This window comes from Lithobates pipiens, unplaced genomic scaffold, assembly GCF_037356315.1.
Source record: "Lithobates pipiens isolate NorthernLeopardFrog02 unplaced genomic scaffold, aLitPip1_a1.2 Scaffold_18, whole genome shotgun sequence".
NCBI lineage: Eukaryota > Metazoa > Chordata > Amphibia > Anura > Ranidae > Lithobates > Lithobates pipiens.
Genome location: NW_027507758.1, coordinates 72,714,708 through 72,729,320, shown reverse-complemented (window position 1 = coordinate 72,729,320; position 14,613 = coordinate 72,714,708). Strand labels below are relative to the sequence as shown.

Genomic DNA, 14,613 nt, shown 5'->3' with positions numbered 1-14,613 from the left:
ATACCCCTTGATACAATGATACTGACTTTAGCATTAACTGCAAAGGGTGAAGACAACCATTAAATAACCATTGCATAAAATATGACCTATGCCACTGAAAGTGTTTTGTTAAATTTGTTTGCAAAGTACAAAAGTAATGTCAGTTATCAGTTAGCCCTGGTTCAATTTATGAAATTCAGAAGAGGAGGGGGAGGGGTTCTATAGTATTTTGCTAGCCTGACAACACTGCTCTTCCATAGATATAGTATGGTAAGTATGTGTTGGCAACCTAGTGTGTTACTGGCAGGTTCACCAGGTGAAAAGGGAAAACGAATGCAGCCACCACACATAAAGACTGGTAAACTGCTATATATACAATTTTAGTTCTTGGGTTTAGATACACTAGGCTTTAACCCCTTCAGAGCTACTGTACCGGTGTTCTGGCAGATAGTGTCCTGACATCATATAGTGTCCGCCCCGTACTGCGCATGCTTCGGGCTCAGCCTCGCTGCGCTCGGCTCTTTTATATTCTAACTCTATGTTCACTTGGATGGTGGGGATAGAGCCTGGACTCACGGCGCAGGCGCCGTTCATCTTCGGGTATTTTTGGAATCTGTGTGTGCTGCACAGCGGACACTATCCGATGGGGGACAGTATATGATAGGACACCGGTACCACATATTTGGTTCAGAGGGTCTTAATGTTTCACTTTTAAAACAAGTCTCAAAGGGTTCAGACATTGCAGTTTTTCTTCATCTATCTGCTCATAGGGATGAGGAGAGTGACTTAAAGGGGACCTGCAGTCATTTTTTCAACTTTCCATCTATTAAATCTTCTGCCCTTGTTGTTTTAACTTTGGATAGTAAAACATTTTTTTCTGCCAGTAAATACCTTATACAGCCCACTTCCTGTTTCTTGTCTGGTAATAAGCCTAGGCTTATGACATCCTGCACAGCTCTCACTCACTCTGCTGATAGTTTGCTAGGAAGGGAGGGGGGATGAGTCATACGAGGGCCATTGAGAGCTGCAGGGCTGCAGAGCTGGAGGTGTGCCTCTGTATGTCTGTGTAAATCCAGGAAGTGAACAGGCAGCAGGTTCAGCTGCCCACAGTTAAAATGGATGCAGCCAGACTCGGTGGAGGGAGATTTCCTGCAGCATAATTAGCAAGTACAGAATCACGGTATATACAGTGTAAAATAATAGGCAAAGTGGTTGGAGGGAAGCTTCAGAATACCAAAGATGTTTTTATTACAAATTATATGAGCCGACTGCAGTTCCTCTTTAACTAAACTTACATAGTTACATAGTCAGGTTGAAAAAAGACACAAGTCCATCTAGTTCTGATTCTGATAGTTCTAAATAATTTAGCCAGTCCTGCTTGTTAAGCTTGTTGTGTATAATCCGGGGTAGTTCAAACGAACTTCTGTAACTCTCAGGAGCCATCAAGCCTTTTGCACCCTTGGAACCCCCCTGCCAAAAAAGAAAAAAATAATTTCGCTATCTTTATTGACTCTAAAGCAATTTGCCAAAATGGTGAAATACTTAATTTTCAATAAAAGGAAAACTCTCAGTTTTGCTCAACACATGCAACCAATTACTATTAATGCAAAAGCACCTCCACTATTTAGTGGATTTTGGGTAATTCCTCACATATGCATTAAACATTGTTATCTCTTTGTGTGGTCAACCTATGGGAAGAAGGTAGAGAAACCCTTAACCAATCTTATAACTCCAAAAAAAGTGATTTGAGGTTGAGGTGAGGAACCTATTTTAAAATTTTGAAATGATTAGTTCATTCAATGTTTTACATTTACCAATCAAATCTGAAAACTTTCCAAATGGCAGCATGGTCAATGAAAGGCCAAAGCAAGAAATTACGAGCTTAAATCAGTTTGCCACTTTTTCTAAATAGTTCCTTAAGAACAAACCTCCCCTGTATGGCATTTATTTTTATATGCTTCTCAACCCATGTAGTTATCATGTCATGAATTTCTAGGAATGCTAGGGAAGACTAGGTGTTTGAGAATATGTAAACCCAACACCTATTGCTCAGTATGTTTGGACTAACCATATATATAAGAAATACTGCCCTGCAATTAGCAACAATGTTGTCAGCCTGCCGTGTGCCCTACATCAATTAGCTATTGGGCTGCACATGAGAACATAACACTGACAGGGCGCTCCTGAAATTACATGTTGGTGTTATATATGCACAATATGATAAGACCTATGGGGGGCACAATGGTGTAGTGGATAGCACTTTCACCTAGCAGTAAGAAGGGTCACTGGTTCAAATCCCAACCACAACACCACCCACCTGGAGCTTGCATGCTCTCCCTGTGCCTGCGTGGACCTCCCCCGGGCACCCCAGCCTCCCCCCACACCCCAAAGACATGCCGATAGGCCAATTGGATCCTGTCTAAATTGTCCCTAGCATGTATGAATGTGAGTTAGGGACCTTAGATTGTAAGCTCCTTGAGGGTAGGGACTGATGTGAATGTACAATGTATATGTAAAGCAGTGCATAAATTGATGGTGCTATATAAGTAACTGAAATAAATAAATATATAAATAAGACCTCAAAGGACTGACTGGTCAAAAACCCAAAAGCACAGGGGACAGTGTACCCATTAAGACAGTCTTGGTTTATTCCACACATAGTTAAAAAACAGTTGATGGACCAGGCATGCAGGATATGCTGGGGGACCATAGGACCAATGTTGGAAAATTCTCATCCGCTACGGCAAGAAGGCGGGTGGATCCACATCACTAGAATTTGATGTGACCAGAAGTGACATAGCCAGAACCAGGAAATCTGTGGTGGTGGACACTCAGACTAAGATACACCAGAGAATCACACCAGTTGCCAGGATAACATGTTTTGAGGTACGCCACCTTTGTCACTTTCGGTGACGTGGATCTGCCTGCCTTCTTGCTGTGGCCGGCTATAATGTTCCAACAATGATCCTATGGTTCTCGACGATAACCCAGCATATCCTGTATGCCTGTGGTAGGGGGTTGGTCATCAACTGGTAGCCACCGTTCATCTCATTTGTTTTTTAACCATGTGTGGAACAAGCCAAGACTGTTTTAATGGGTACACTGTCCTCTGTGCTTTTGATATCACTGCCAGTCAGCCCTTTGAGGTCTTATAATATTGTGCATATATGACACCTACATGTTATTTCAGGAGCGCCCTTTCAGTGTTATGTTCCAATGTGTTTCTCGCCATTCTCCCAGTGGTCACTCTGAGGCAGCCCTTCTAAATTACTATTGATATCTGGATCAATCATGGTTGTGGACTTTTCATTAAGGTGTAGTCAGTCTAGTACCTTACAAGGCTGTTGTTTGGTTTATTGGGCTGCACATGCCTCCTGCTGACTTGATATGCAGCCCAAAACCCAATCGAAGGAGTGTGCATGGTAGGCTGGCAACAATGCTGTTAATTACAAGACAATGACAGCATTGCCAGCGTAAAACAAGAAGTGCTGTGTATACTATCTCTGTATAAGATACATTACTTTGCAACAAATTGTCAAAAAAGTATTTTCTTGAGAAAACTGTATAGGTCAGACATGAGGCCAAATGTAATGAAAAGCAGATTTTGGGTTTACATACAATTTACCTGTACAGCTAACTACACTCACATTGTATTTGCCTAATTTGTATGGAAATAGAACTTGATTTTTTCACAGAACAGGAGATCATCCAAGACATCACCTGCACAAAATTTTGTAGAGGTCTGATAAAATTGAATAAAAGTCTATTGTGTCTTGAATAAGTCTGTGTGTGTGCAAATGAGATGTAAGGAGCACATTATACTGCCCAATTCATTGCCCAATTTGATCAACCAGGTTGCTCTGAAAATTCTGTTCGGAATTCAGTTCTGGGCTGTCAATGACAAGTTGTGCCTATTGTCTTTTTTCAGATACAGTTTCAACTTTGAAAGCCAGAGTGAACTGAACCATTGCATCTATGCATGTGTTACCAGCCTTAGGAATATTTTTTATAAAGCAAACTACAGTGTATTGGGGTATAAATTCCAACATTATTCAGCTGACAAAATTTAAATATAGAATCATGTGCCAGACTGATTCTACTATCAAATTATGCAGTCGAGGAAGTGGATTGTGAAAAGGAACCATACAAGGCCATCAGTTTTAATACCCCATTACACACAAGTCATTTCCAGCTAGGGGCTAAGAAAGGCATTTCATATATTTTTTGCTTATTATGGAAAGTAGACAGGACAAAGTCACATGGGCAACTTTTCAACTAAAGTCCCAAAGAAGGAATAAAAAAAAGTTCCCTGGGAAAGTTTTGCTTTGCCTGTACGTACAACAGAATATATGACATTCTCGCTGTCCAGCCTATAATTAAGATGAAAGGCATATTTCCATACAATTTGCTACTCAGCTGCGTAGTTCTCATTCCAAATCCCCTGCATCATCATTATCATTTTTTTTTTTTTACTCTTAATATAATGAAGTAAGAAAAACATTTCATTTTTTTTTTCAGCCTTGGAGGCATGATCAGCCTGGGCTGAGCTATTTATATTAGAATTACCACTCAGTTTGTGGAAGTCATAAATTATTTTGGCAAGCTAATTTAAGGACTTTCTTTTGTAAACACTAGAATATATAGTAAGATAGGCAGAGACATCACCCCCTCCCATTTGGAATAGAAAAACATTATATATCAAATTCAGTCCTTAAACTTCCTCAAGTATTTTCCAAGTAAACACACTTAAAATTGTGTACGGTGGGCTGTAAAAGCCTGTCCATGGATTTAGAGATGGAACCACATAAAAGAAATATTTTAAAAACATTCCCTTTAAGGAAAAAAAAAATTCATACACTATGGATAGAGTCCATCTTGTAGTTTTATAGTCTTCGGCCTTTATTCAAAGTGAAACTATGTAGGTTATGTCCCAGAAAAATGTGTGAAAAATGTAAAGAAAAGTATTATAGAATAGTCTTTAACCACTTGCCTACTGGCCGCTTTCACCCCCTTCCTGCCCAGGCCAATTTTCAGATTTCAGCGCTGTCACATTGTGAATAACAATTGCGCAGTCATGCAACACTGTACCCTTATGAAATTGTTATCATTTTTTGTTCACACAAATAGAGCTTTCTTTTGGTGGTATTTAATCACTTCTAACTTTCTTATTTTTTTGCTAAGCAAACAAAAAATGGCAGAAAATGTTGATTTTTTTTTTGCATACAGCCAATTTTTCTCCTTCACTGATGTGCACTGATCGGCACTGATAAGCCGCACTGGTGGGCACTGAAAGGCTTTACTGATGAGGCAGCGCTGATGGGCACTGATAGGTAGCAATGAAGGACATTGAGAGGTGGCAGTGATAGATGGAAATGATGGGCACTGATAGGTGCCACTGATGGGCACTGATTGGCGGGACTAGTAGGCAGCATTAATAGGTGACACTAATGATAAGACACTGATGGGTTCTGAATGGCAGCACTGGTGGGTACTCGTAGGGGGGATTGGTGGGCACTGATTTGCAACATTGATGGCACTGATTAGAATCACTGGTGGGCAATGTTGGGACCGATGTCCCTTTAACCGAAGCCAGTTATTGGCTTTCTCTTTTCTCCTCACGCTGCCAGCCAATAAACGGTTTCTGTTTACATCCTGTGATCAGCTGTCATTGTCCGACAGTTGATTATGTGATAAAGGGCCGCTGTGAATGGCCCTTTACCCTGATCTGTGATCAGCCGAGTCTAGAGGCAGGCGCGCGAGCAGCGCAAGCATGGACAATGTGAGCACAGGAGGACATCCATGTGCACCTTCCCGGCATTATAAGCCCGCGCTGTAGCCATGTTTTGGCTATGGTGTGGGCAGGAACTGGTTATTAATTCCAAAAAGCACAACTCCGGCTAAAAGTAACAAGATAAACATGAATAGTCTGATAAAAGATTAAATAACAAAAGGCAGCCTTTCCTGATATTTCCCCTGCAGTACTTTTCTTTTTCTGCTAGATGTCCTGTGACTGGACAGTGAAAAGAGAGGCAGTAGGGTAATAAGCTCATCTCTATGTTGTTCTGATTTCTCCTCCTATCAGTATGTTTACTGTCTGCATTTAGACATGTATTCAAAAATGTATTAATGGTAACAGAGCTGCATTATTTTATGTCTTATACCTTGTATCTGCATAAAGTTCATTTTTAAAAAGATTCAGTCTACACAAGTTTCTTCCTGAAGCTCAATTCCACTACTTCATCCTTACAAATTACTTTTATCAAACAGAACCAAAGAAAATTCCCAGCTCAACTCACCAACCAGCCTGAAAATTAACAAATTGTCCTGTCTAACGGTATGCGTTAAAAACAGGAGTTTAGCTTGCGCACATTTGCAAAAACATGCGTAGGCTGCAGAGCAACTTGATGGCACCCCAGCATTATCTGCTCTAAATAGAGGGCAGGTAAGCCTGGAGGGAGCCCACCCCTCCTTAAAGGCTCAAAGGCACACTGTACACCCAGCATTTCAATGCAATGACAGAAATTCCAATATTCCAACAGTACAAACAAATGGCCACTGCCCCCACCTATAACTGGCCTTCGCAGCAAGTAGCACATGGAAAGGTGACACATGTCAAACAAAACCAAAGAAAATTCCCAGCTCAACTCACCAACCAGTCTGCAAAAAACAGGAGTTTGGTTTGCACACATTTGCAAATACATGCAAATACATGCGTAAGCAGACATAAAGCAATCAAGTTAAGCTCTGTCAGAAACCTTATCCACAGAATCCCATTGCCCATGTTAACATGATCTAAAAATGCTTAGTGCTGATCAGGCAATTCCCTGTTAACACAGCCTAGTGCACAGAGCCTCTTTGATGTCATTAAACATAATGTGAAGAAGTTTTAGAATCAAATACTAGAGTGAATAAACAAGTACCTGCAACTTTGCCTGTTCAACAGACAGGACAATAGTGAGCATCTTCTGGGCTTTTTCCAGAGCTAAACTCAGGGCTTCTTTTCAGCGGGAACACAGGGGAATGCAGTTCTGGCACCTCCAGCACTGAATGTATGTAATAGCGGGGGGTGTGCTGGAGGGCCGATTGATGTTGGCTGCTGGGGGATCTATTGTCACTGGTGGGGAATCAATTATGATTTTGTGTGAGGGTCGATTGTTGCTGATGGGGAATCTATTATTGCTGGGGGATCTTATGTTGCTGGAAGGGTTCTACTGTTGAGGGAGAGGTCTATTTTTACTGGCTGCTGGAGGATCTATTGATGCTGGCTGCTGGGAGATCTTTTGTTGCTTCTGGGGGGGTCTAATGTTGCTTGGGTGGATATTTAGTTACTGGGTGTGATATTTTGTTGTGGGTAGTTCATTGTTGCTGAAGGGAATCTATTGTTGTTGGGGTGGAATCCATTGTTGCTGGGGGAGTCTATTGTTGTGTGGGGATCGATGGCTGGGATTCTATTGTTGCTGGCTGCAGGGGATCTATTTTACTGCTTTTCTTTTTGTCATCAACATGTTCCATACAAATGATATAGCACCAAAAAATTATACTTGGTTCTGTATTCTCTAAACGGGACAGTATTGGTAGGTGGGTGGGTAGGGGGTGGAATCAAGGGAGGGGGCAGAGACAAGGAGTGACTCAGACGGGGGGAGTTCCTGCGCATATTCTCCGAGAAAAAAAGCAATGGCTATACTCAAATAAAGAAAACTCAATAGTGGTGACAGGGTGTCTTTAACCAATGTAAAGCCCCATACACACTATCAGATTTTCTGCTTATTTTTTCCTTCAGATTTACCAAAACCATATAATATGAGGTCAAACCTTTTTAGGCAATCAGGCAGGCCCATGCACTACATGGTTTTGGTAAATCTGAAGACAAAAATCAGCAGAAAAACTGATACTGTGTATGGGGATTTACTGTTGAAAACAATAACACATTCAGTGCTTTAGAATTGAAAAAAAGCATTTGCAGTACTATTCTGAACCTCTGAAAGTGTTGGAGGCTTCATCATAAAATTGGCCTACATGGTTTTGGTAAATTTGGTTTTGGAGGCTTCATCATAAAATTGGCCTACATGGCGAACCTCTGAAATTGTTGGAGGCTTCATCATAAAATTGGCCTACATGGTTTTGGTAAATTTGGTTTTGGAGGCTTCATCATAAAATTGGCCTACATGGTTTTGGTAAATCTGAAGATAAAAATCTGGAGAAAAACTGATAGTGTGTATGGGGATTTACTGTTGAAAACAATAACACATTCAGTGCTTTAGAAATGAAAAGAAGCATTTGCAATATTTTTCTGAACCTCTGATATTGTTGGAGGCTTCATCATAAAATTGCCCTGCAGTTGCTCCCCTCCACCTGTATGTATATCCCCAGAGCTCCCAGCTAATGAATGTGGACTTTTGTGCAATCTCTTTCTAACTGCTTGCTCATCTGACACATTAGTGGCCTGAGAGTGATGGATAGGCAAGTTTGCTCGCACCCAACAGTATGTTTGTTTTTCTTTCCTTGGTGAATGGATAAGGCGAGCAGGCAATGTTCTGGTTAGGTGAGTGTGGAGGGAGGAGCAGTTTTGGGTCATTAGGCCGAAGAAGCCTCTAATGCTTACAGGAGTGTCAGAGATTCCACAACAGACCGTTCCAGTATATGAGCTGGATTCCACAAGACCCTGGGTACCCTGCAGGTGAGAAATGCTGTGATGGCACTAGGTGGGTATCCTAAACCAGAGGGTGCTTGGAATAATAAGTATGACACTATCCCTATAGACAGTCAGATTTTTTTTTCTTTCTGAGACACGAAGGTAGTCTATGTTTAAGTTTTGTTTCTAAGCCTTCCAAGGCTTTTAGTTATTTGTCTGTTTTCAGAATCGCCGAATATAGCAAAATGCAAACGTAAGTCAAAATGACATAAGGATCTTCTTTTTCAAAAATAAATCAATGACAACTTTGTTGTAGCATTCCACCCTCTTCCATGCTCCTGAGTAACTGGTTACTGTTACTGGATAGGTGAATACAAGTTATGTGATAACCTACTGAGGTCCATTTAGCAGCAGTGTATGTTATCTGAAGCCAATAGCTGTTGGCCTTGCTATTGTAATCTATGGCTGGATTCTTTCACTTCCATCTTAACTTTCATCCAGACCTCTCCAGACAAGTTTATATTCCAAATCTCCTCTCCTGCTTCTTCCCAATGTCTAGAAACTATTGTTAAGTCTTTCAGTTGTTTTTTTGATCATTGGAAACATTACGAAGCTATGTGAGCAATGCAGAAAGGTTGGGAGGAACAAAGTCCCCGGGCTGTCGGAGCCATGAAAATTGTTAATATTGGCAATTTTAAATGTGATTTACAAGAAAGAAGAAAAAAAAAGATCAACAAAACGGAATGTATGGCACTGCAAGTGCTAAGCCAGGGAGACAGCTATGAAGATGGAAAGCTCCATGTCCCAAAAATAATGCAGTTGAGGAACTATATTATGCCCAGAAATATTAGTCATCTCTCCTGCTCAGCCACCACAAATCAGTCATAAACCATTTAACAGCCCAGTTAAGAGGTGACTTATGTTACATAGCCAGGGCCTGGGATTCAGAAGACATTAAAGAGTGGGCGGGGATCTAAGGGGCATGGCTAAACTCTGTTTGTATGTATACTGGGTGCATTCCATGGAAAAGCATACTAGGATCTGAATAAAAGATACTATAATCATATTTCTGGTAAAAAAAAGAGAAGAACCCTGTTATAACTGATTAGCTTCCTTTAGACATTTATTTGACTCACCAAAAACATCAAAGTGCCACTACTCTTTGCAAACCACATCACCACTCACCTCCCAATAAAATATATGACCTCATCCACAAATAATCTCCAAACGATGCTCTCCACTCTTCTGTTGATCTACTTATCTCTTCCTCAGTCATAATCTCTTTCTAGCGATGGCTATAGGATTTCTTTAGAGCACTCATTATTTGAAAAAAAAATTCTCACCCCACTCCACTCATTTGGCCATAGATATTTAAATTTTAAAAACTCTATCTAAAAGTCCAAATGAATTACCTAAAACTATGGTCACATGACAGGTCCCAATTCATATTCTGGTCTGTAGTGTTGGAGTGTCCTTCTTACAGTGCCCAAGTTACCGTCTGTTGAAGTTGATGCTTCCCATTGGCTGTCATAAGTGTCAGATAGCCCTTACAGGGTCCAAATGAAGTCCTCAATGGTCCTGAAGTCTTCCAAAAGTAGTGTCATGACACGAACTCAGTTGGGTGACCTGGAGCACAGCTTGTCATTACCACCCTCATGCAATGGAGTGACAGCAAACTTTTATGTTTAAAAGGATGTTACAGTTGGGTAGGAGTGTGTGTATAGGGGTTTAGGGGCATTGTGACTTTTTTTTTTATAATAAAGTTGGGATTAAAATTTTGAACTGTCCCTTACAACCCACAAATTCAAATTTGTATATTTCTCTCTGCCTCTGCCATTCTTCACCATGTGTCTTTTGTATCTATTATTTTTTCTTAGCCTTTATTAAGTCTGTAAGAGTGCAGCTCCATAGCAACTGCTTAAGTGTTTGTTGTTACTATTTTGAAAAGTTCCCTCCAGGAATCAGTACAGTGTCAGAAGTATGGCTACGGAGTAACATATTTAACAGGCGTCCAATCACATCACTGATGGGTTTTGATCAGTGGTTTATGACAGGCAAATTGTTAAATATCTTGAACAAGCTTCCAGAAGGATCTAAGGCCGCGTACACACGCGCGGACTGTTTGCCCAACCTTGTTCGTCAAACAGTTTCGGCAAACAGTCCGCTCAAAATTTGCATGAGCGGACTTGCCCACACACGAGCGGACTGTTTGACGAACAAGGTTGGGCAAACAGTTCGCTCAACTTTTGAAATGAACGGACTCGCCCACGTAAGGAGGAGGCAAATCCGCCCATTTCGAGCGCGTGCACAGGTAGGCGGGGCCCGCGAAGGAGACGTCGCGGGCTCCGCCGCCTGGAATGGGCTTAAAGGGGAACCCCAACGCCGAAAAAAATCGGCGTGGGGGTTCCCCCAAAGTCCACACCAGACCCTTGTCCGAGCACGCTACCCGGCCGGCCAGGAAAGGGGGGCGAGCGAGCGTGCCCCCCCTCCTGAGCCGTACCAGGCCGCGTGCCCTCAACATGGGGGGTGCCTTGGGGAAGGGGGGGCCGCGCGGCCCCCCCACCCCAAAGCACCTTGTCCCCATGTTGATGAGGACAAGGGCCTCTTCCCGACAACCCTGGCCGTTGGTTGTCGGGGTCTGCGGGCGGGGGGCTTATCGGAATCCGGGAGCCCCCTTTAAGAAGGGGGCCCCCGGATACCGGCCCCCCACCCTATGTGAATGAGTATGGGGTACAATGTACCCCTACCCATTCACCTGTGAAATAAAGTACAAAAAAAAACACAACACAGGGAAAAAATATTTTATTGCACAGCTCCGGGGGTCTTCCGTCTTCGGGGGTCTTCTCGCCGGACTCCTCCGCTATCTGTGTGTAGCTCTTTTACTAGCGGAGGAGTCCGGCTTTCTTCCTCCCCGCCGCCAGCCTCTTCTCCCGACTTCGGGGGTCTTGTCCCCCTCTTCGGTTCTTCTGCCAGGCCACCGCGCCTTCTTGTAGCTCTTTTACAGGCGGTGGCCCGGTCTTCTGTCGCCGCCGCCGCCGCCGCCGCCGCCGCCGCCGCCGCCTTCCGTTCTTGTTCTTCTTCTTGTTCTTCTTCTTCTTCTCCTGGAGATGTTGACTCGACGATCTCTCCGGCCGGAATGCCAGAGCCGCGCTGTGCGGTCACTTATATAGTGACAATGGGGCGGTGTCACATGGTATATGTCACATGGGTTGGTCACATGGGTTGATGTCACATGGGGACTATGACATCGTAAGGGGGCGGGGTCACCATGTGACCAACCCATGTGACATATACCATGTGACACCGCCCCATTGTCACTATATAAGTGACCGCACAGCGCGGCTCTGGCATTCCGGCCGGAGAGATCGTCGAGTCAACATCTCCAGGAGAAGAAGAAGAAGAACAAGAAGAAGAACAAGAACGGAAGGCGGCGGCGACAGCGGCGGCGGCGGCGGCGACAGAAGACCGGGCCACCGCCTGTAAAAGAGCTACAAGAAGGCGCGGTGGCCCGGCAGAAGAACCGAAGAGGGGGACAAGACCCCCGAAGTCGGGAGAAGAGGCCGGCGGCGGGGAGGAAGAAAGCCGGACTCCTCCGCTAGTAAAAGAGCTACACACAGATAGCGGAGGAGTCCGGCGAGAAGACCCCCGAAGACGGAAGACCCCCGGAGCTGTGCAATAAAATATTTTTTCCCTGTGTTGTGTTTTTTTTTGTACTTTATTTCACAGGTGAATGGGTAGGGGTACATTGTACCCCATACTCATTCACTTAGGGTGGGGGGCCGGTATCCGGGGGCCTCCTTCTTAAAGGGGGCTCCCGGATTCCGATAAGCCCCCCGCCCGCAGACCCCGACAACCAACGGCCAGGGTTGTCGGGAAGAGGCCCTTGTCCTCATCAACATGGGGACAAGGTGCTTTGGGGTGGGGGGGCCGCACAGCCCCCCCTTCCCCAAGGCACCCCCCATGTTGAGGGCACGCGGCCTGGTACAGCTCAGGAGGGGGGGCACGCTCGCTCGCCCCCCTTTCCTGGCCGGCCGGGTAGCGTGCTCGGACAAGGGTCTGGTGTGGACTTTGGGGGAACCCCCACGCCGATTTTTTTCGGCGTTGGGGTTCCCCTTTAAGCCCATTCCAGGCGGCGGAGCCCGCGACGTCTCCTTCGCGGGCCCCGCCTACCTGTACACGCGCTCGAAATGGGCGGACTTTCCGAGCGGGAACAGTCCGCTCATTTCGAAAGTACAGCGGACAAGCCCACACACGGGCGGACTGTTCGCTCAAACACAGTTTCAGCGGACAGTTTTTCGGAATTTCCGAAAGACTTTGTCCGTCCAACTGTCCGCTGAAACTGTCCGCTGAAACTGTCCGCTGAAAGCCCACACACGAGCGGACTGTCCGCCCAAACACTGTTCAGCGGACAAGGTTGGGCGAACAGTCCGCCCGTGTGTACGCGGCCTAAGGCTTTGTTCCCACAAGCTTTAGTTTGCAGAAGAGCAATGTATGCAGCGAATGTTTACAAAGTATTTACAAAGCTTTCGGCAAGTCAGGGTTCCATGGAACCCTTGGATTCCTCCAGAGGTTGCTACAGGGTTCCATGAGCAATGAGCTTTTTATGCCTCTTAGATAAGTTCCCACTGACACCATTGATCTTTTTAGCTATCTGTAAGGGGGTAATTCTTCTCAATGTTCCCAGTGTAAGGAGCATGCTTCCCACTGACCATCACACTAATGTGTTAAAAGTTGTATATATAGGATATTTAGCAGGGGTTCCCTGAGACCAGAAGGTTATTTCAAAAGGTTCCTCTGTGTTGAAAGTTTAAAAAAGGCTGCTTTAAAGCATCTTTCATCTCCAGTTTGGGGTGGTTGAAGCAGACTGCGCTAAAATGCAAGGTCCACCTTTGTTGCTGCCCCTACTCCCAGCAGTCAAAATGCTTCATTAAGTAAATTAAACATTTTAAAAAATACAAGTGCTTTAGGAAAATAATAATAATAAAAAAAACGTTTACCTTACTCTGCGGCTTCTTATGGGCTTACCTAGGCAAACTTTGGGGTTCCTGGGAACGTTGAGGATCTCAAATCCCACGAGACAACACTCCTGTACAGTGCTGTAGCATCTTCTCTTGAGAATTAGATTCCTTAGTGATTCTGATTCATGTCTAGAACCTGGAACCAGGTATAAATTTAATATTCTTTGTTTTATACCTTTACGTATATTATTTAATTTTCTGTAATGCAGAGTTTTATCAACAGGGGCTGGGGCAGATGTATATACAGACTTCGTATTTTAGTGGTCCTGTGCTCATTCATCCAGAGTAGAGGCAGTGTAATATAGGAGGTATGTTACTGACCAGGTCATCAGGTGAAAAATCTGACACAGCCACCACATCTAATGACTGATAAGCTACAATATAATACACATTTGGTTTTGGGTTTAATACTGCTTTAAGGGATAATAGAAAAAATTTAATCCGGGTAAAAGACAAAGTGGAAGATCCCTGACCAGGTCTGGGGGAGGTGGGGAGTTGTTTCCAGGTGATTGGTGGCCAGATATTTTAAGGAGGACCCAAGGGAGGAGCAAAGATGCTGGACATCACAACTATGAGAAGGTAAGTCTGCCCCTCCATGGAGAATAGTGAGGCATGCTGTTCAGCAGGAAAATGATGATGCCACTGGATGACATTGGGAGACCCTTGTGTCCCTCTACATTGCAAGAGTCTTGGTTAGAGCATAAGAACTCTCCAGAAGGGTCCATGGTACAGAGCCTTTTAGTAAAGTGTGATTAGGGACTTTTGAAGAGCTAGCACAGTGCTACTGTGAGGATCAAGTCCCAGTTAAGACAAGGTGACCATGGCTGTGGTGATTTTTACCTGGAGCAGCCACCGTCAATGATTTATTATGCATGTGCACTGATAATCAGGTGCCCCCAGGAACCTAAGCACTGGTTTATCTGTTCTTAAAAAGAAGACTTTTCCCCAACAAAGTTGAGTTAGGAAATGCTGGGGAAGCAAAGT

General features: G+C 44.0%; 1 long non-coding RNA gene across 1 annotated transcript; it reads right to left on the bottom strand.

The window, feature by feature from the left end:
* Positions 1-1,191: 1,191 nt before the first annotated feature.
* On the bottom strand, positions 1,192-13,752 carry LOC143990060 (uncharacterized). Its single transcript, XR_013277132.1, has 2 exons — positions 13,637-13,752; positions 1,192-1,449 (listed from the first exon to the last, which is right to left on the bottom strand). It is a non-coding gene; the product is annotated as an uncharacterized LOC143990060 (long non-coding RNA).
* Positions 13,753-14,613: the final 861 nt, after the last annotated feature.